The sequence below is a fragment of the Pseudorasbora parva genome, chromosome 1 (assembly GCF_024679245.1).
Source record: "Pseudorasbora parva isolate DD20220531a chromosome 1, ASM2467924v1, whole genome shotgun sequence".
Classification (NCBI taxonomy): Eukaryota; Metazoa; Chordata; class Actinopteri; order Cypriniformes; family Gobionidae; genus Pseudorasbora; species Pseudorasbora parva.
The window spans coordinates 67,781,684-67,802,241 of NC_090172.1; the positions used below are offsets into that span (position 1 = coordinate 67,781,684).

General features: G+C 44.6%; 1 long non-coding RNA gene across 1 annotated transcript; it reads left to right on the top strand.

Moving 5' to 3' along the window:
• Positions 1–228: 228 nt before the first annotated feature.
• Positions 229–1,057, top strand: LOC137081661 (uncharacterized). The gene is made up of 4 exons (XR_010906350.1): positions 229–323; positions 398–466; positions 550–623; positions 717–1,057. It is a non-coding gene; the product is annotated as an uncharacterized lncRNA (long non-coding RNA).
• Positions 1,058–20,558: the final 19,501 nt, after the last annotated feature.

Below are 20,558 nucleotides of genomic sequence, written 5' to 3' on the forward strand. Positions count from 1 at the left end.
ATTTTTCCATCTTAGAGATCCCCTACCCCCTCTGTCTAACCCTTGCTTGACCTCGTACCACGTCGTACCACCTATCCTTATCCTTAGTTTCGTTTCACACTCTTTATAGCGTCCTGCAAATGTGACCGTATGAATGAGGTAAGGGTGGTGATTGACACTTATGTCCACCAATCAGTAGCGAGTATGTACTATTTCAGTATGAATGAGGTAAGGGTGGTGATTTCAGTAGCGAGTATGTACTATTTAAAGGCTGATTGGCTTGAGCCTGGGATGCGTCACGTCCGTATCCTCCCCTTGTTGTCGGTTTGCTTCAGCGGTTCTAGGTATGTGCTGTTAGCACGTAGCATTTTGCTAACTAATTTTCCATTGTACTAATCGTTTGCTTGTTGTACACCAGCCTGTCTTTTCATCAATTGTGTCTCTCCGTCGGATGCTGTTTTGGATGCGATTTCTGCCCTCCCTTCAGGTAGGAGGAAGTTTTAAAGTAAACGATGTCTAGCTTCACTGAGGGGCGGGTGGTTTGAGTAATGTGCAGTCCCTGTACTTCAGTTTACCGGCGGGTTATTTGAAGGCTGTGTATCCTGAGTGGTGAACTGATTGTAAAACTCATCTATCCGTGTTGGGTAAGTTTTGTTGGGTTTACCGGGTAGGGAATTTGGGCATGTGATGCGCGATTTTATAATAATCCTGTTTGTTTGTGTTTATATTTGTTATAGGATTCTCCCTTTCGTCCTGGCTGTTTATTACTGCCTGGTTTTTCCTTTGTTGCGTGCCGTACTAACGACATCGGATTACAACTATTTAGGGGGACTTCTGCTGCTGCCTCTGGTTTCTGTGATTTAGTTTTAAATCATATCATCTTTTTTTGGGTTACTTTGGGGTGGAGGATCGTGCTGTTGTTGGAGCTGGCCCAAGGTCAACGTGGGTGCTCCTTTCTGAGACCTGTCCCCCAAACTTTTAATGAGTTTTTGTTGTTTTCCTTTTCAAGATTTCTATGTTGTCACCTGTACGATACTGTGGTGACTGTTGACCATCGTTTATGGTGGAATTGTGACTTTGTCTTTTATTCATTTGTTTGTGAGACTTATTTTGTTTATGATTTTTTTCAGGAGCTGGGGTCCAACGGGTGAATGATCTTTGTGGTGGTGGTGGTGGTGGTGCTGCTACAACGTTTGACGTGTGACACTTCTGAAGTATACGAGTGTGTGATCTGAGTTCACGGTGGTGTGGAAGAGTGATTTTTGGATTACTAGTGTAGCAATCACTCCGGTGGGTAACCCCAGCCCTGTAATTAATTATATTCTATTTTGTTTTGTTTTGTTTATTTGGAAATTGTGTAACTGGGTTTTGTTTAACGTTTCTTTTCTTTCTTGTCCGTTTGTGTTAATTTGTTGTATTGTCACCAGAAAGAGTGCTGTTATGAATGGCACATATCAGAGCTGATTTTAAGTGATTTGTTTATCTTGAATTCAATTTGTGAATAAAACTTTTGTATTTTTATATGATGCCCACGTTTCCTGCCCACATTTCTTTATAAGAGAGTCGAACCTGTGGGACCTAATAACAAATTGTGGGGTTTAATTCTATTTCCTGGGTGAAACCCTCCCAGGTGGCGTAGTCGCATTTTATATAAGTAGTTAAACTTGAGCTTGTGTGTGTCAAGCTGTACAGTTCTCCCCGGCTCACGCCACACAAAGATCTCAGTACATTTCCTAATCTTCTGTACATTTGCAAGTTAAATCATCATAAGCAAATTGAAGAACAACTCAATTCATAATGAACATCACTCAATCATTAATACTTCATGGTGAAAAACACAATTAATACTGTATACTTAATACTTTATACTGTGAATCATAATATGCCACATGACTAATACTTCATATCCTAATATGCGACTACATAAAAATAATGAACATATCCTTGAAATAAATGAAAATATCCTTCAAGGGCTAAGGTAATGGAGGTAGGTAGATCGTTTTAAAAACTGGCTGGTTATGTATTTGCTTAAAAAAACAAAAAAAAACTTTGGACCATTTTTAATTAACCAAAGAAGTTAGGGACAGCAGCTTTAGTGTTGTTTTGTGTCACCATTTCTGAGTCGTCGGAGGAAGATTACTAGATTAATGTAAGGTTTAAGGGTTTGATCCCAGAAACAAATGAGTCAACAAACTAACTTTATGTCCCAGACTGAAGCATGATAAGTACGATAAACAACTGCTGCTCATTTCTCTTAAACAAACACTGCAAGTCTGTTTGAATGAGGATTTCTTTAGGTTAACAAAATCTAAGAAAACAGCCATTTGAAGGGTCACCAATGTTGTGTTTTGATGCTGAATGTTAACGTCTGTGTGTGAATCAAGCAAGATATTGTCACAAATATAGAAGGATTATGTCAACCCAATTAAAAGTTTCGCAAGTTGTTTATGACAGTGTCAGTAAACCAGTCTTTAAAAGAGATCAAAATCAAAGAAAACAGCCATCTCAAAGAGATCACATTCTCAATTAATTATAATTTTAAATTTGTCTTTTGGCCATATAATTAATTTAGAAACTATACATTTCCCGCAGGGCCTCCCCTTTATTGAGTCCTCTTCTTTGCAATGTCTGCTACCGTTTTTACCAATGCCTTCAGCACGTCACGATACTATCAGCGACTTCTTATACTATTCACCTTTAGTATAATTATGCTTCACCAAATAATTAAAGCTTTCTACTACCTTATTTGTTGTTTGGCAGGGGTGTCACCAAGGGATGATTGCCCGCATCCTCCACCAAAACTGTTAGGGGTTAACAGTTTATGACCCAGGACTAGTAGTGAAAAAATGAAGACCAAGAGTCAGGAATATAATTAATTAAAATAAAAACTTACTTAAGAATAGTTTGCCATTTCAAAAGCAGAAACCAGCGTAGGTCACGCTCCCGCTCTCACCGTCTCGACGTTGCCCCGCCCTATCGGACAAACAATTGTTCCAACAGTTATACCATTTTCAAGGTCTTATCCACGTCATTACTGCAATGTGGATGGTTCTGATTGGCTCAGAGACAATGCACAGTCATGGTACATTTCCACATGTCAGTTAATCTGATGCACGTTTCCATAGACGTGTCACTTGTTGACGCTTTCACCGCAGAATTAGGCCCGTAGTGACCTTCCAGATCTGGAGCAGGTGCCAGCTTGCCCAGAACAACAAGTCCACCCATCTCTTAGTGTGGGATATTTTGTGCGCAGTGGGATGGTTGGAACTCAACTGGCCTAATTCCTCGGTTAGAAAGAACAGCAGCTACTCCAGAGTGAACATTGACAATAGTAATGTTTATTAGGCCATCCAATTGCAAGGAATAAACAGGATTGCGTGGGTATACATAAATGTGTGTGTGGTTTGGAGTTATTAACGCACAGTAATACCACACAAAGCAAAACAGACTTTAAAGGAATAAACAAAGCCAGGAGAACTCCTCTCGATGCTGCTGAAAACGAAACCTTTTTGCGCATGCACCAGACAAGTCTGAACAAGTTTGACTCGCGCATGCGTGAGACAGGGAATTTTGTACAGCCGCCCCACAAATTTAGGTAGGAAATTTGTAAGTCCACAAAAGGCCCCAGCACTACTAGTGCTGCAAACTAATTTTTAGGCATTTCAGGTAATACAATTAGTTTAGCAACAGGGCGGACATACGTGTTGCCTTTAATGTCCACTTCCACGGCTCTTATTGCACCATCGTCACTTGGTAGGACTCTGGTTACCTTACCGACTGGCCATTGGGCTCTGGGAAGTTGAGAGTCCACAATCAATACAACCTGATCGACTGCTAGGTTTTGTGTGATGTTCTGCCACTTCTGTCGAAGCTGGAGACTGGGTAGGTAGTTCCTAAGGAACTGGGTCCAGAAGTGATCGGCAATCACTTGGCTGTGTCTGTAGCGTCGCCGTCCAAGTAGATTGCTGGGTCCATACACAGCCTGAGGTAGAGAAGAGTCCTGCCGCCCCATAAGCAGCAAATTGGGGGTAATAGGATCAGGATCCGCTATATCAGATGATACGTATCCCAGGGGTTTCGAATTTAGGATGCCTTCCACTTCAATCAACACTGTGGTAAGGACTTCCTCCGTGACGGTATGATCTTTCAGAACAACTTGGAGCGCAGCCTTGACGGATTTAATTTCCCTCTCCCATACTCCTCCGAAGTGCGGTGCGTGAGGTGGGTTGAATTGAAAGGATATTTTCCGTTTGGCTAGTTGCTCTTGGAGGGATGGTTCCATTTCGGCAAAGGCTTCAGAGAGCTCACGCTCTCCACCCCTGAAGTTGGTACCTCTGTCGCAGATGATCTCAAAGGGCTTTCCTCTCCTTGCTATGAAGCGTCTGAGGGCTAGTAAAAAAGAATCTGCGTCCATGCTGCATAACAATTCGATATGTATGCATCTTGTAGTGAGACATTTGAATATTATGCCCCATCTCTTTTCTTGCCGTCTGCCAATTTTGATCAGATATGGCCCAAAACAATCAACTCCTGTCGACCAGAATGGAGGCTGGTTAATCCTCAGACGGGAAGCAGGCAAGTCTGCCATTTTGGGTACAGTGGGCTTGCCACGCCATTTCCTACACTCAGCGCATTGTCTCTGGTGCTTTTTGACCACCTGGCGGCCTCTGAGAACCCAATAGGTTCGCCTTAACTCTGCAAAAACCCTTTCAGCACCTGCGTGCATCAGGCGGTCATCAAAGTCTTGGATTAACAGTTTTGTTATGGGGTGTTCTGGTGCCAACACGATAGGGTGAAGTGTATCCTCTGATAATGTTGCAGCTTTGCGTAATCTACCACCCACTCTAATCAGATCAAGCTGAGAATCTAACGTTGGATCAAGGGAACATAATCGACTGTTTGAATGCACAGATTTATTGGCTTTAAGCGCATGCACTTCATCAGGAAAACTTTCCATTTGTGCACGTCTGAGTACAGCCGTTTCAGTCTCTATACGTTCTGTCGCTGACATAGGGGGTGCTGCCGCCCCATGAAGAGAGTGATATGTGGTCATGATGAGGTCGTCCCATGATTTGCAGTCATCTACATTCGGTAACGAGGCATGACTGATTGAGATATTACCACAGAATGAGGATTTACGGAGTTCTTCTGAATCTTCAATTGCCATTGAAGGGTGGATTGGCCAGTGTTCTGAAGATTGTTGCAGAAATGCTGGACCTTGCTTCCATCTACTGGGATGGGACAGATATATGAGGGTCTTACCGCGAGTGATATCGTCAGCGGGATTGTTATCTGAGTCCACGTATCTCCAGTTCTCATATCCAACGAGGTCTTGGATCTCTGCGATTCGCGTGCCAACGAACACTTTGTAATTGCATGACTCAGACTGTATCCAGTGTAGTACAGTGGTTGAATCGGACCACATTACCGTCTGCCTGATATCAAGTGTAAGCTCTGTGTTCAGTGTCTTGGCTAGCTGAGCTCCCGACAATGCTGCAGAGAGCTCAAGGCGGGGCATGGAGAGTTGCTTCTTGGGTGCCACCCGTGACCTCGCCATGATGAATGCAACTTGGATGTCATCGCCCGTTTCCACCCGTAGGTAAGCCACAGAGCCATATGCCTTCTCCGAGGCATCACAGAAGACATGCATATCGATAATAGAGGTGGTGTTATTGCATGCTGGTGTGTAACACCTGGGCAGTGTTATTCTCTGTAGGTCAGGAAGCTCTTCTTCCCAAGTGTGCCATTCTGAGAAGATGTCAGCTGGCAGAGGTTCATCCCAACCTCCAACCCTCTTCCATAGTGTCTGCACCAGGATTTTGGCCCTTGTGGTGAAAGGGATGATGTATCCGAGTGGGTCATACTGGCTAGCCAGGATGCGATAGACACTTCTCATTGAGGTTTCCCCAATTGTTGACACAGACCTGTGCTTATAGCCTAAAATGTCCTGTGAACAGTGCCACACAAGGCCGAGGGTTGACTCTTGCGGATCAGTTTTGTTTGCAGAAAGCCACAGCTCACAGCCTACTGATTTGGCTTCAGCGGGTAAATGTGCAATCACACCGGGAACATTGCTAGCCCACTGCCTTATGTCAAAGCCACCAGCCGCTAATACTGCTCTAATTTTGTCAATGAGTTTCTTAGCCTGATGCTGAGACTGGAGAGACTGTAAGCAATTGTCCACATAGAAAGACTGCTGAACAGACTCAACTACATCTTCATTGCCTTCCTTGTTGTCTCTGACATGTCTCTGGAGGGCATAAGTAGCGCAGCATGGACTACAGGTTGTCCCAAATGGTAATACTCGCCATTCATAGATGTCTGGGCTGCGATCTCTTTCCATGTCTCTCCAGAGAAAGCGAAGCAGTGGCTGATCTTCCGGTAACAGTCTGATCTGGTGAAACATAGCTCGTATGTCTCCACTTATGGCAATGGCATACTCCCTGAACCTGAGCAGGACTCCCAACAGTGGTGGACCAAGAGTAGGACCAGGTAGTAGATTGTCATTCAGATTCATTTGATTGTAAGTGAAAGAACAATTGAAGACCACCCGGGCTTTGTCATTGTGGAGCACAATGTGGTGAGGAACATACCATAAATCACGGGAATTAGCTGCTTCTGGATCAGTTATTCGTACTGCATAACCTGCCTCTTCAAGTTTGTGTATCTCTTTGTTGTACATTTTTGCCAGGTCAGGATTCTTTACCAGGCGACGTTCTGTGGCTCTTAAAAGGGCCATGACAGCGTTGGGTGTTGCCTGCAGTCTAGCTGCATCCCGCTTGTAAAGTAGTGGGGTAGCATAGCGGGTTGTACCATCAACTGTAACACGTACCGATTTCTCCTCCAACATGGCAAGTGCAGATCTATCTTGTCTGGAGCGGACTACTTCTTTCTCATTTCTCTGGGGCAGTATGTCAAGCTGCCACAATCGCTCCACATGTTGACGTAAATCTTGCGTTGGAGAAAGGAAGGTAGTGTGGAGGCATACATCTACGTTTGAGGGATGCTGGAGAAATGTTGTTGGCCCTTGAACTGTCCAGCCAAGAAGTGTGTGTACCGCTATAGGGCTACCAAGCGGTCCCATTCGGATTGGGCAGTTTGGTGTGATCAACTGTGGATAATCTGATCCAATGAGTAGCAAAGGCTGCACTCTAGTGAACTCTAGCAAGGGAATGTCCCTGAGGTGTCCATATCTTCTCTTCAAGGCGTCCGCGGGACATGACTGCTCAGCAAGGTTGAGATCTGCGGCTGTGAATGCGTTCCGAATCACATGTTTAACACTTAAGTGTGATAGAGCAGATACCTCGAATGAGACTGTGGTTCCTCTTAGCTGAACAAGGTCTTGTCTTATTGTTCGAAGAGTCAAGTTTTCCTCAGATCCTTTCAAACCTAGATGTTTGACTGCTGCTGGCAGGAGGATCGTTCTTTCAGACCCATCGTCCAACACGGCATGGGTGTCCAGGAACCTTTTGCCACTGCGAAGTCTTACCGGGACAACTTTTAACATTACTCTGCCTGAATGACTGGCCTGGTCCAAATAAACCTGAGAAGTGGTTGTGCTCACTGTGAGTATGCTTTGGTTTTCTGCCTTGACTGCAACTTCATGCAAAACGGGCAGGTGGAGTCCCCCACATGTAGAGCAAGTTTTCTTGAGCGTGCAGATGTCTTGTTTGTGACCTCGACCACACCTCCAGCATTTACTGTGCTCACTAATCCAGCTTCCTCTTTGTGTGTGGTTCAACTTGCAAAAGGCTGCACAAGCATTGAGATAATGTTCATGGTTGTTGCAGTAGGGACAAAAGGGCTTGAAACGCTCCCGCTTTTTAGCTGTAGCTGCCATTTTGGTGTCTGTGAGGGAGCTGGTGGGCAAATGAATGGCTCTAGGTTGTTCACTGCCTGTGAGAATTGTGGCTGCTCTGGCTCTGGGCTGAAAAGGAGGTTTCTGATCTCGCCGGAAGGGTTCTGTATGCACTGGCCCTGTAACACGCCTAGATATTTGAATGGCCTGAGCCTTCCTCTCCAGCCACTCTGCAAATTCTGGCAATGTGTAAGTCCTGGAACTGCCACTCACAATGATGTGCTGGTTGAGGCAGTACTCTATGAATGAGTCTCTATAGCTGACAGGCAGTTTGGTCAGTAGGGTGTCAACGTGGGAGCCACATTGCAGTTCGTATCTAGAGGGCCCATGCATTGTGTTCAACATGCCCACCAGTGTATTAACAGCCGAAGAAAAGTCCTCAAATCCCTGCGCATCACCTGGTCGGATAGCTGGTGCATTGAGGATAGCTCTTAGCTCGCTCTGAATTAACTGTCTTGGTTGACCGTATCGCTGTTCAAGAGCCTGCATTGCACTGGTGTAGGGAAATGGGCTGTTGACATACCTTTTAGCTACCTGGTAAGCGGCAGGCAGATGCAGATGATCCAAGAGCACTTGATATTTATAGTCCTCTGTTAGATGTCTGTGTGGGCCAAGGATACTGTCCAGTCCCTTCTTAAGCATAAGGAAATCACTCTCTTTCCCTGAGGAGAAGACTACCAGCTTTGGTTTGGGGATGCCGTAGGACGACGCAATGGCCATTTCCATCAGTCCAGGTTCCACAGGGTTGATGGGATAATCATACTGTGGTTGTGGTCCAGGCCAAGGAGGTAGATGCAGAGGTAGTGGTTGATAAGGTCGTTGAGGATGCATCACTGGTTGCGCTGGTACAGGCTGCACTGGAGCTGGCACCGTCTGCTGGTACTGTGGCTGCAGTGCGGCTGGTGCAGATTGTACAGCCGCTAACTGACGTTGCGGTTGCACATAAGTGTGTGCTGGCTGTACAGAAGCTGATCGATGTGCTGGCTGTATGCGGGCCGGTGCAGCCTGCAAAGGAGTCGGCTTATACTGTGGCTGTACCTGAGGATAGGCAGGCAGAACAGGCTGAGCAGCTGTGTGGGGCCATGAGTCTGATCGTCGGAATTCTGCAAATTGTCTCTGAGGCTGTGGCTCTGGCAGGGAAGATCCACGACCTATATTTGGTGGCTGCATGATTGGTTGCGGCTGCGGCTGCGGCTGCGGCTGCGGCTGCGTAGCTGGCTCATGGTAAAGTGTCTCCTCATATTGTGGGGATGATGCTACAGTCACAGAGGGTTCTAATCCAGGGTTACTGAGTTCAATGTGAGGAAGACTCTGGTAGTGTCCGTAAACAGGAGATCTAGCAGCCTGTCGTACACTGTCCATTCTGATTTGAAGCTCTCTCATTTCACTGCTTAAATCTTTCCAACGGGCCTCTAAGTGATGCAGCTTTCCCCGTTCAAATTCTCTGTTCCCTGTAGCAGGAGTGATATAGCCCCTATAGGGATCCTGGTTTGCTTGAGATATTCCTTCAGTGACCTCTGCTGGTGAAGAATAAACATGACACGGAGATGGATAATCAAGCACATAATCCTCCAAGTAGGTGGGCACCCGCCGGGTACGACTTGGACGAGGATCTGGCTTTTGTCCTCCCTCATAGAAATCTCTGGATGTAGCCATAGCGCAGCTGATGTCCCGTAAATCCGGCTCGAAGGACCAATTTGTGGGATATTTTGTGCGCAGTGGGATGGTTGGAACTCAACTGGCCTAATTCCTCGGTTAGAAAGAACAGCAGCTACTCCAGAGTGAACATTGACAATAGTAATGTTTATTAGGCCATCCAATTGCAAGGAATAAACAGGATTGCGTGGGTATACATAAATGTGTGTGTGGTTTGGAGTTATTAACGCACAGTAATACCACACAAAGCAAAACAGACTTTAAAGGAATAAACAAAGCCAGGAGAACTCCTCTCGATGCTGCTGAAAACGAAACCTTTTTGCGCATGCACCAGACAAGTCTGAACAAGTTTGACTCGCGCATGCGTGAGACAGGGAATTTTGTACACTTAGGGTGCCCATTGTACACCATGCTCAACACTGATCTGGAACATAGAATACTGCACACATACACAGATACACAGTCTCTCCAAGGTTGGAGCTGATTAAGCTCCAGTTATCTATACTGATAACATGTGTTTTCTTTAAGTGAGAGGGACACACAATAGTACAGGCAATATTCACCTTGACTCTTTAGTGTTTCAGTAAAAGGAAATATAAAAGGAATAAAATGTATAAAATTAAATGAAAAACAAATCCATATTTCATATCTGGAAGCCGGGCTAAGTAAGCAAACCCTGTTAGTGCACTCCTGACATGATAGGGGTATGTGATACCCCAAAAATCCAAACACACAACCTTGTTGCCAGTGTTTAGTGACACATCACACATTTCTAGGCCAGACCCTCAGTCACTCCTCAGAGACCAAATAAACCCTTCAGAAAACAAGAAACTAAAAGCAAAATCATAACTAGATATGTACTATATACAGGTATATTGAAGCGGCAGTGGATTTCAGAATCGCCCTTTCAACAGGTAACGCTAATACACATTGAATACACGTAGTTACACAGTGCTAATGTTGTTAACATTAACAATTGAGAACTGAAGTATAAAAATCATAATTATTTGCACAGATTGTTGTGATATTAGCTAAGCAATGTCACCATTGTTGAGAATCATATGCTGATTCTTGATCTGTGTGCTTATAAACTGATAATGATCCCATGGATCATTATGGGCCGTGGTTCGTCCTCATGGGTGAGATGTTGGGAGAGAGGCATTCATCACTCATCACTTAAAAATATCCTCCACCTCAGTATATAAAGGTCTGTCAGAAATGTTTCTGCTGTTTCCCAATGCCAGCTGGTGTAACGGAGGCCAGATAGTAGTTGCTGTGTGAGTAAACCTCACTCCTCTGTCCTCAAGCAACGGATGCTAGAGGTTGCAGCCTTTAGCCTCCTTTTTAGAGCGTCCAACTCTCATGCCGGTGTAACAGGAAAAAGAAAATTGTTATGAATTGTGCCAAAATGTTAGTTTGTTTTATAATAATTTCCATTAAGAGAGTGTATTGAGTGCATCCAGGTATATGGGGACACCTACAGGGATATGGGGACACCTACAGGTGACTAAGGTAACTTATAACTAGAGTCAGCTATTTTCTCCTCAGTCGCATTAAGCTGTTGAGGAGAAAGGTAGGTGTAAAATCTCTCTCCGGTCAGCCAAATAAAATATAGTCAGAAATGATCTTTTCAGGTCAAAATTGTTCTTTAAAAAGTGTTTTGAGTTATAAGTGATATAGGATTGACTGATAATCTTTCTCTGTATTTTCTTGTTGCTTATTTTCACACGTGCATTTGTTTCTGCCAGTTGTGTGACCGGATGAGCTGTATATTACATCTTTGTGGTGTCATTTCATGTGTTTCAGGTATGATGCACTTATATTTTTATGATGTTATGTTTTGTATGTTCAATGAAGAAAAAAGAAAGAAATTGAGCTCTTAGGTGAAAACTTGGTTTGTTGTTTATTGAACTGTAGGGTCAGTCGCATTAAGCTGTTGAGGAGAACGTTGTGTGACCGGATGAGCTGTATATTACATCTTTGTGGTGTCATTTCATGTGTTTCAGTAAACACGAGTGAGCTCAGTTTATGTCTCCGTGTGGTCCTTCCTGGGAGGGTCGAAATACAAAGAGCGAACCAGAAAAGAGGGGTTACACCGTCGGACCCAGGTTCAAGTCTAGCTTGGAGCTGGCGGTTCGAACAGGAGGGGTTGCAGAGATGCCGTGATCTGGATGGGAGTTAGGTTTAGGGGGTGAGGTTTACTTGCACAGTAACTACTAGCTAGCTACCGTTACACTAGCACACAATGGCTAGCTGACAGGTCCTGTGAACAGCTGATGATGCACATAGGAAATCCTTCATAGGCTTCAGCGTCTCCTTTATTAACATTCACTTTGAACTTTGTGGATTTTGAAAGATTCAGCTCTGAATTGGGACACAGTTATGGTGTAATATTCCTGTTGTTGATATTAAACATTGAATGTGACAAAATGAAATATGACTATAACAACACTCACTGTTTCTTCTTCTGTTTCACGTCAGAGATGTAAATATTGTCCATCCTGAACGTCTAAATGTGATGTGGACATAAACAAATGAGTGATGAGGATGAGCTTACATGGAAATATGTTATTTAAACAGTAAACAGCAGGTGTATAAAATTAAACAAAATAAGAATTTTCACAAAGAGACAACTTAAAAAAAGTACAAAAAAGTACAAAAAAGTGTGTCTGTAGTTTTATTTCTGGTTTATAGTTTCATCAGGTTTGACCCTGTTATGAAAAGCATTAAATCAAACCCTCTCTTTCACAGCTCTCTGCTCCGTATCTGAATGTGTTCAGCGTCAGTATCACTTTATAAACGTGAGGAAGAACTGGACTGAAGCTCAGAGATACTGCAGAGAGAAATACACAGATCTGGCCACCGCTGACAACGAGCTGAAGAAGAGTGTGAAGAATGGGCATGTCTGGATTGGGCTGCAGAGGACGAGTGTTAATAAATGGCAGTGGTCTTCAGGTGATCCTGCGCTCGATCTGAACTGGGGATCTGGAGAACATGACGGCACAGAATGTGCAATGATATTTAAAGGACATTTTTATTTATTTCCTGTAGTTCTACTCATCAATTCATCTACAACAATAGTGAGTGCAGCTACTTAAAAATACATTATCGGTACACCTTATACCAAATTTGAATGCAATACTAAAAACTATTATACATTTGTGACTGTGTTGATAGTGATAATTCAGCAGAGAATCGTGGATGGTCACTCAAGGCTCAAGGTAAAAACACAGCCAAAAGGCTGGTTAGATGACTGCATCAATGTTGCATGTAAAATCAGCAGCAAAGCGTCGCAAAACTGCTCAATATACATTTTCTTAAAGTGATCGTGAACAAATAGTGGACACAATTCTGAATAAGATATACATTAAAGAAAACAGAATATAAAAGTATATTTTCTTCTCAATACTCATCACATCACGTTAATATAAAGAAACTATAAAGTCAAGTGACCAATATTTTACATATTTTGTATAAATTATATACAGGAAGCACATATAGTGGGTTCGTGGGAAAAATCCCATTCATATAAATTGCCATTGTACACATAGTGCCCCGGATGGACCGTAGGGTGAATTTGGATCCACTTTGCCCTTTAGGTAATGGGCTATTGGGATGTTTCTGCTTACCCTACCTTCCGCGCCTCTCAAACTGCTGACCCCTGAATAAGGGGGTAATAAGTAAGTTAAAATAAGTTCCTGCACAACCCCTGGGCTGGGACTACCCCCGTGCGTGCAGGACAGAGGGCAGTGAGAGAGGGAAAAATTATTATTTTTTTGTTTTGTTTTTTATTATGGCCCTTATGGCGCTCCATATTTCCCAAAAATGAAACGCTAAGACCCTTTCTCTTTTAGGATCAGCGATTCCATCTTTAACTACCAGCAGGCATGCGAGACAGTGAACGTGGCCGTCAGAACGGCACACAGCGCACTGAACACTCAAGCCTCTATGAAGAAGGCAAGGCAAACAATGCCCTGACGTGGTCGTGTGCCACCCACGAACAGAGTCTCAGCATGCTTTTGATGCGATAGAGCAGTGGGGGCCCGAAGGGATTTACCCGGCGGGGAATTCCCACTGTAATCCTCAGGCCACCAGCGCTTATCAGACAAAGTAGCCCTTTTCCAGTAACACTAGAAATGAACTAGATCGGGGGATAGGCGAAGGGACTCGACCCCATCTGAGGTTTCATAGTCTCGACCGCGCATCTAGAGCGCCGACTCACGCCCGCTGGTTGTTGTGACAACCACCGCTGTCAGCCGGCCGCTCGACGGCACACGGCACTGAACACTCAAGCCCTTTATGAGAAGGGTGAGATGAACAACGCGCCGACGTGACCATGTTCTTCTTTGAGAACATGAATCACCCACGATCGCAATCTAGGGTCGTGGCCGTCAACGAGGACAGGAAACAGTTGCATTGAAGCACTCAGGGAGATGACCGCGGCTACACACAGTTCGATCGTGCAAGCTTGTGTGAGCTCTCTGTGTGTGTGTATATGTACAATGCCCAGCGAACCAACAGCTCGTTTTGTTTGAATGGGAAACCGCCCACCGAACCAACACGCTCTTTTAGTTTCACTTTCGTCGATCACTCGCTGATGCGCCGTATTACTCGTACTGGCAGTTTTCTCTCACGAGACTCGAAATTCACACTCTCCGTAGAAACAGCAATACAACTGTTCGGCTCCGAAGTAGAAAGCGCTGATCTACCATTCCACTTCCTGTTTTATACCCGCGCTGCGGGGCGGAGCGTGGAATGCGTGGATCGTATGCCAAATTTCATTGGCTTGTTTTTACACACTCGAAGTAGGATTGGTCTCTTAAGTCAGATCCCAATTCGTTGGTTCAGTTCTGACGTACATCGAACGTGACCAACTGAAAGGGAACCCAAAATTCCTGTCTCAAACAATTAGCATATTTCATATGACCAATAAAAGAAGTGTTTTTAATACAAAAAAGTCAACCTTCAAATAATTATGTTCAGTTATGCACTCAATACTTGGTCTGAAATCATTTTGCAGAAATGACTGCTTTAATGCGGCGTGGCATGGAGGCGATCAGCCTGTGGCACTGCTGAGGTGTTCTGGAGGCCCAGGATGCTTCAATAGCGGCCTTAAGCTCATCCAGAGTGTTGGGTCTTGCGTCTCTCAACTTTCTTTTCACAAAATTCCACAGATTCTCTATGGGGTTCAGGTCAGGAGAGTTGGCAGGCCAATTGAGCACAGTAATACCATGGTCAGTAAACCATTTACCAGTGGTTTTGGCACTGTGAGCAGGTACCAGGTTGTGCTGAAAAACCAAATCTTCATCTCCATAAAGCTTTTCAGCAGATGGAAGCATAAAGTGCTCCAAAATCTCCTGATAGCTAGCTGCATTGACCCTGCCCTTGATAAAACAGTGGACTAACACCAGCAGCTGACATGGCACCCCAGACCATCACTGACTGTGGGTACTTGACACTGGACTTCAGGCATTTTGGCATTTCCTTCTCCCCAGTCTTACTCCAGACTCTGGCACCTTGATTTCCGAATGACATGCAAAATTTGCTTTCATCCGAAAAAAGTATTTTGGACCACAAAGCAAAAGTCCAGTGCTGCTTTTCTGTAGCCCAAAAGTGGCTTGACCTGGGGAATGCGGCACCTATAGCCCATTTCCTGAACACGCCTGGGCACGATGGCTCTGGATGTTTCTACTCCAGGCTCAGTCCACTGTTTCCGCAGGTCCCCCAAGGTCTGGAATCGATCCTTCTCCACAATCTTCCTCAGGTTCTGGTCACCTCTTCTCGTTGTGCAGCGTTTTTTGCCACACTTTTTCCTTCCCATAGACTTCCCACTGAAGTGCCTTTATACAGCACTCTGGGAACAGCCTATTCGTTCAGAAATTTCTTTGTGTCTTACGCTCTCGTTTGAGAGTGTCAATGATGGCCTTCTGCACAGCAGTCAGGTCGGCAGTCTTACCCATGATTGCGGTTTTGTGTAATGAACCAGTCTGGGAGTTTTTAAAAGCCTCAGGAATCTTTTACTGGTCTTTAGAGTTAATTAGTTGATTCAGATGATTAGGTTAATAGCTCGTTTAGAGAACCTTTTCATGATTTGCTAATTTTTTGAGATTTTTCATGAGCTTTATGCCAAAATCATCAGTATTAAAACAATAAAAGACCTGAAATATTTCAGTTGGTGTGCAATGAATCTAAAACATATGAAAGTTTATTTTTCATCATTACATTATGGAAAATAATTAACTTTATCACAATACGCTAATTTTTTGAGAAGGATGTACATTTGTATTGCAACATTAGTGTAGGGGTAAGATGCATGTCATCAAGATTTGACCCAAGATTCAAATCCGCATTTTACTGAACTCGAATTTCTACTCCCTTTTCCCATCACATATGAGATCAGAAAAATACATTCATTTTCAATTTTTAAAAAAATTACAAAAGTGAAAATAAAGCATCTTCTAAGGTATTTAATGTGTTTATCAGTTAGGGGTAGGTAAACAGACGTGCTCAATTAGAGACAATAAAAATTACTGGGTCCAATATCATGGGACTTAAAAAGTGGGTGGATCTTGTCCAACCCACATACAATTATTCCGACATCCATGTATATATATAATATAAATCTTGATGTGAATTTCCTACAGGAAACCCATAGTGATTGTGGTGGATTTCTATGAATACAACAAGATGAAATATGACAAGAACAATAACACTCATTGTTTCACCTTCTGTTTCACGTCAGAGATGTAAATATTGTCCATCCTGAACGTCTAAATGTGATGTGGACATATACAAATGAGATATGAGGATGTGCTTACATTAAAATGTCTTCATGTTAAATAAGCAAACAAAGAAACAGTGCACAGCAGGAGTATGAAACTAAACAAAACAAGAATTTTCCTAAATGACGAACTAAAAAAAAGTTTAAAAAAATAATGTTCACATTCCAGCCAATCCCAATCAAGTATTCAGAGGAAACAGAGATCTTTATTCTGAAGCAGATGATGATGTTATTTCCTCTAGACATCTCGACATGGATGAAAGAACATCACCTGCAGCTCAAAGACTGGCAAAGACTGAGCTTCTTGTCTTCCCTGCTAATCCGACCCTACAAACAGTTTCACCATCCAGCTAGGTTCATCTTTGATTACCCCTTCAGGGTCGGTCAGAAATCTTGGAGTAATCTTTGATGACCAGCTGTCTTTCAAATACCACATTTCAAAGACGGCCCAGTCATGCAGGTTTGTGCTGCACAACATCAGGAAGATCAGACCGTTCTTTACAGTGCATGCAACACAGCTTCTTGTCCAAGCCCTGGTCATTTCTAGACTTGACTATAGCAATGCGCTTCTGGCTGGACTTCCATCATGTGCAATCAAACCGCTGCAAATGATCCAGAATGCTGCGGCACGTCTTGTCTTCAATGAGCCCAAAAGGCTCATGTCACACCCCACTTCATTTCTATGCATTGGCTACCACTCGCTGCCCGCATACTTCGAATCGTTCCTCCGAGTCTACACCCCCACCAGAAGCCTTCGCTCAGCTAACAAGTCTACCCACCATCCAAAGCCTTCGCTCAGCTAACGAGTCTACCCCCCCATCAGAAGCCTTCACTCAGCTAACAAGTCTACACCCCTACCAGAAACCTTTGCTCAGCTAACGAGTCGACCCCCATCAGAAGCCTTCGCTCAGCTAACGAGTCTACAACCCTATCAGAAGCCTTCGCTCAGCTAACGAGTCTACACCCTTATCAGAAGCCTTCGCTCAGCTAACGAGTCTACCCCCCCCCCATCGGAAGCCTTCGCTCAGTCTCAGTCTACAACCCAATCAGAAGCCTTCGCTCAGCTAACGAGTCTACACCCTTATCAGAAGCCTTCGCTCAGCTAACGAGTCTACAACCCTATCAGAAGCCTTCGCTCAGCTAACGAGTCTACACCCTTATCAGAAGCCTTCGCTCAGCTAACGAGTCTACCCCCCCCATCGGAAGCCTTCGCTCAGTCTCAGTCTACAACCCAATCAGAAGCCTTCGCTCAGCTAACGAGTCTACAACCCAATCAGAAGCCTTCGCTCAGCTAACGAGTCTACACCCTTATCAGAAGCCTTCGCTCAGCTAACGAGTCTACCCCCCCATCAGAACCCTTCGCTGAGCTAACGAGTCTACACCCTTATCAGAAGCCTTTGCTCAGCTAACGAGTCTACCCCCCCATCGGAAGCCTTCGCTCAGTCTCAGTCTAACGAGTCTACAACCCTATCAGAAGCCTTCGCTCAGCTAACGAGTCTACACCCTTATCAGAAGCCTTCGCTCAGCTAACGAGTCTACCCCCCATCAGAAGCCTTCGCTCAGCTAACGAGTCTACACCCCTATCAGAAGCCTTCGCTCAGCTAACGAGTCTACACCCTTATCAGAAGCCTTCGCTCAGCTAACGAGTCTACACCTCCACCAGAAGCCTTCACTCAGCTAACGAGTCTACACCCCCACCAGAAGCCTTCACTTAGCTAACGAGTCTACACCTCCACCAGAAGCCTTCGCTCAGCTAACGAGTCTACACCCTTATCAGAAGCCTTCGCTCAGCTAACGAGTCTACCCCCCACCAGAAGCCTTCACTCAGCTAACGAGTCTACACCCCTACCAGAAACCTTTGCTCAGCTAACGAGTCTACCCCCATCAGAAGCCTTCGCTCAGCTAACGAGTCTACACCCCTATCAGAAGTCTTCGCTCAGCTAACGAGTCTACACCCTTATCAGAAGCCTTCGCTCAGCTAACGAGTCTACCCCCACATCGGAAGCCTTCGCTTAGTCTCAGTCTACAACCCTATCAGAAGCCTTCGCTCGGCTAACGAGTCTACACCCTTATCCGAAGCCTTCGCTCAGCTAACGAGTCTACCCCCCCATCAGAAGCCTTCGCTCAGCTAACGAGTCTACACCCTTATCAGAAGCCTTCGCTCAGCTAACGAGTCTACCCCCCCATCGGAAGCCTTCGCTCAGTCTCAGTCTAACGAGTCTACAACCCTATCAGAAGCCTTCGCTCAGCTAACGAGTCTACACCCTTATCAGAAGCCTTCGCTCAGCTAACGAGTCTACCCCCCATCAGAAGCCTTCGCTCAGCTAACGAGTCTACACCCCTATCAGAAGCCTTCGCTCAGCTAACGAGTCTACACCTCCACCAGAAGCCTTCACTCAGCTAACGAGTCTACACCTCCACCAGAAGCCTTCGCTCAGCTAACGATTCTACACCCTTATCAGAAGCCTTCGCTCAGCTAACGAGTCTACCCCCCACCAGAGGCCTTCACTCAGCTAACGAGTCTACATTATCAGAAGCCTTCGCTCAGCTAACGAGTCTACACCATTATCAGAAGCCTTCGCTCAGCTAACGAGTCTACACCCCCACCAGTAGCCTTCGCTCAGCTAACGAGTCTACACCCCCACCAATAGCCTTCGCTCAGCTAACGAGTCTACACCCCCACCAGAAGCCTTCGCTCGGCTAACGAGTCTACACCCTTATCAGAAGCCTTCGCTCAGCTAACGAGTCTACACCACTATCAGAAGCCTTCGCTCAGCTAACGAGTCTACACCATTATCAGAAGCCTTCGCTCAGCTAACGAGTCTACACCCCCACCAGTAGCCTTCGCTCAGCTAACAAGTCTACACCCCCACCAGTAGCCTTCGCTCAGCTAACGAGTCTACACCCCCACCAGAAGCCTTCGCTCAGCTAACGAGTCTACACCCCCACCAGTAGCCTTCGCTCAGCTAACGAGTCTACACCCCCACCAGAATCCTTCACTCAGATAACAAGTCTACACCCCTATCAGAAGCCTTCGCTCAGCTAATGAGTCTACACCCCAACCAGTAGCCTTCGCTCAGCTAACGAGTCTACACCCCCACCAGAATCCTTCACTCAGATAACAAGTCTACACCCTTATCAGAAGCCTTCGCTCAGCCAACGATTCTACACCCCTATCAGAAGCCTTCGCTCAGCAAACTAGTGGAGGCTTGTGGTACCATCACAGAGAGGCATTAAATCCCTCTCCAGAACTTTTTCGTTCACCATTTCCGACTGGTGGCACAATCTTCTGACCTCATTCAAAAGACAGGTAATAACTCATCTCTTCCGTGAGCACTTAATCTTATCATTAAAAATAAAAATAATAATAATATTCTAATTATTGTTGCTCTATTTTTCTCTATCCCCTCCTATTCTATCTTATGCTACTCTGAGAAATGCCCAAAACTTGGTATTTAAGGTGCTTTTTGCATTTCTTCGCCTCTTCATGATGAATCGCTTCTTGTACTCCTCAGCATTAAGTCACTTTGGGTAAAAGCATTTGCTAAATGCATAAATGTAAATGCAATGATGTTATTATTTCAGTCAATAATGAGAGTCCAATAACCTTTACTAACTTTATAAACTGACTTTACAGGAATGAAAGCACAATGGCCCTCATTTATCAAAAGTGCGTACACCAAATTTCCAGCGTACACCTTGCGTACACCCAAACCCACGGTGACTTTGAGATTTATCAATATGGACGTTGGCGTACGGCACGCTCAAATCCCACGCCAGCTCAGGAGGTGGTGTACGCACGTTTGAGTTAGTGGGAAAATACGCAGAAAAACAATTCCTAACACCACAAAACGCACTGACAAGATATGCTATATGACCCACTGTTAAAAACCACAACAACAACATTCAGTGTTTATTTTTGTGCAACATGAACGTCAATGTTTAATTTGTGTGACTTTACCAAAGCGTTTGATTTTTAGGCCTGTATTCCTCCAGTCGCGAGCCTGTGCGCTTTATCTGACGTTTCAGGCCCGCCTGGCCCGGCAGCTGCGCACGGACTGGGACTAAAATAATTCAGACTGACAAAATAATAAAAATGACCTTCTTCTTTTAAATAATAATAAAATCAATAAAAACGACATTCTTCTTCTAAATAACAAGCGTCATTAAGAATAATAATCATAATAATAAGAAGAAGAATCTTACAAATTGTCATGTAATTATTAATGTGAATGAATCTTACTCCACATCCCATCATCATCACTATTGTACACCCCAATACAT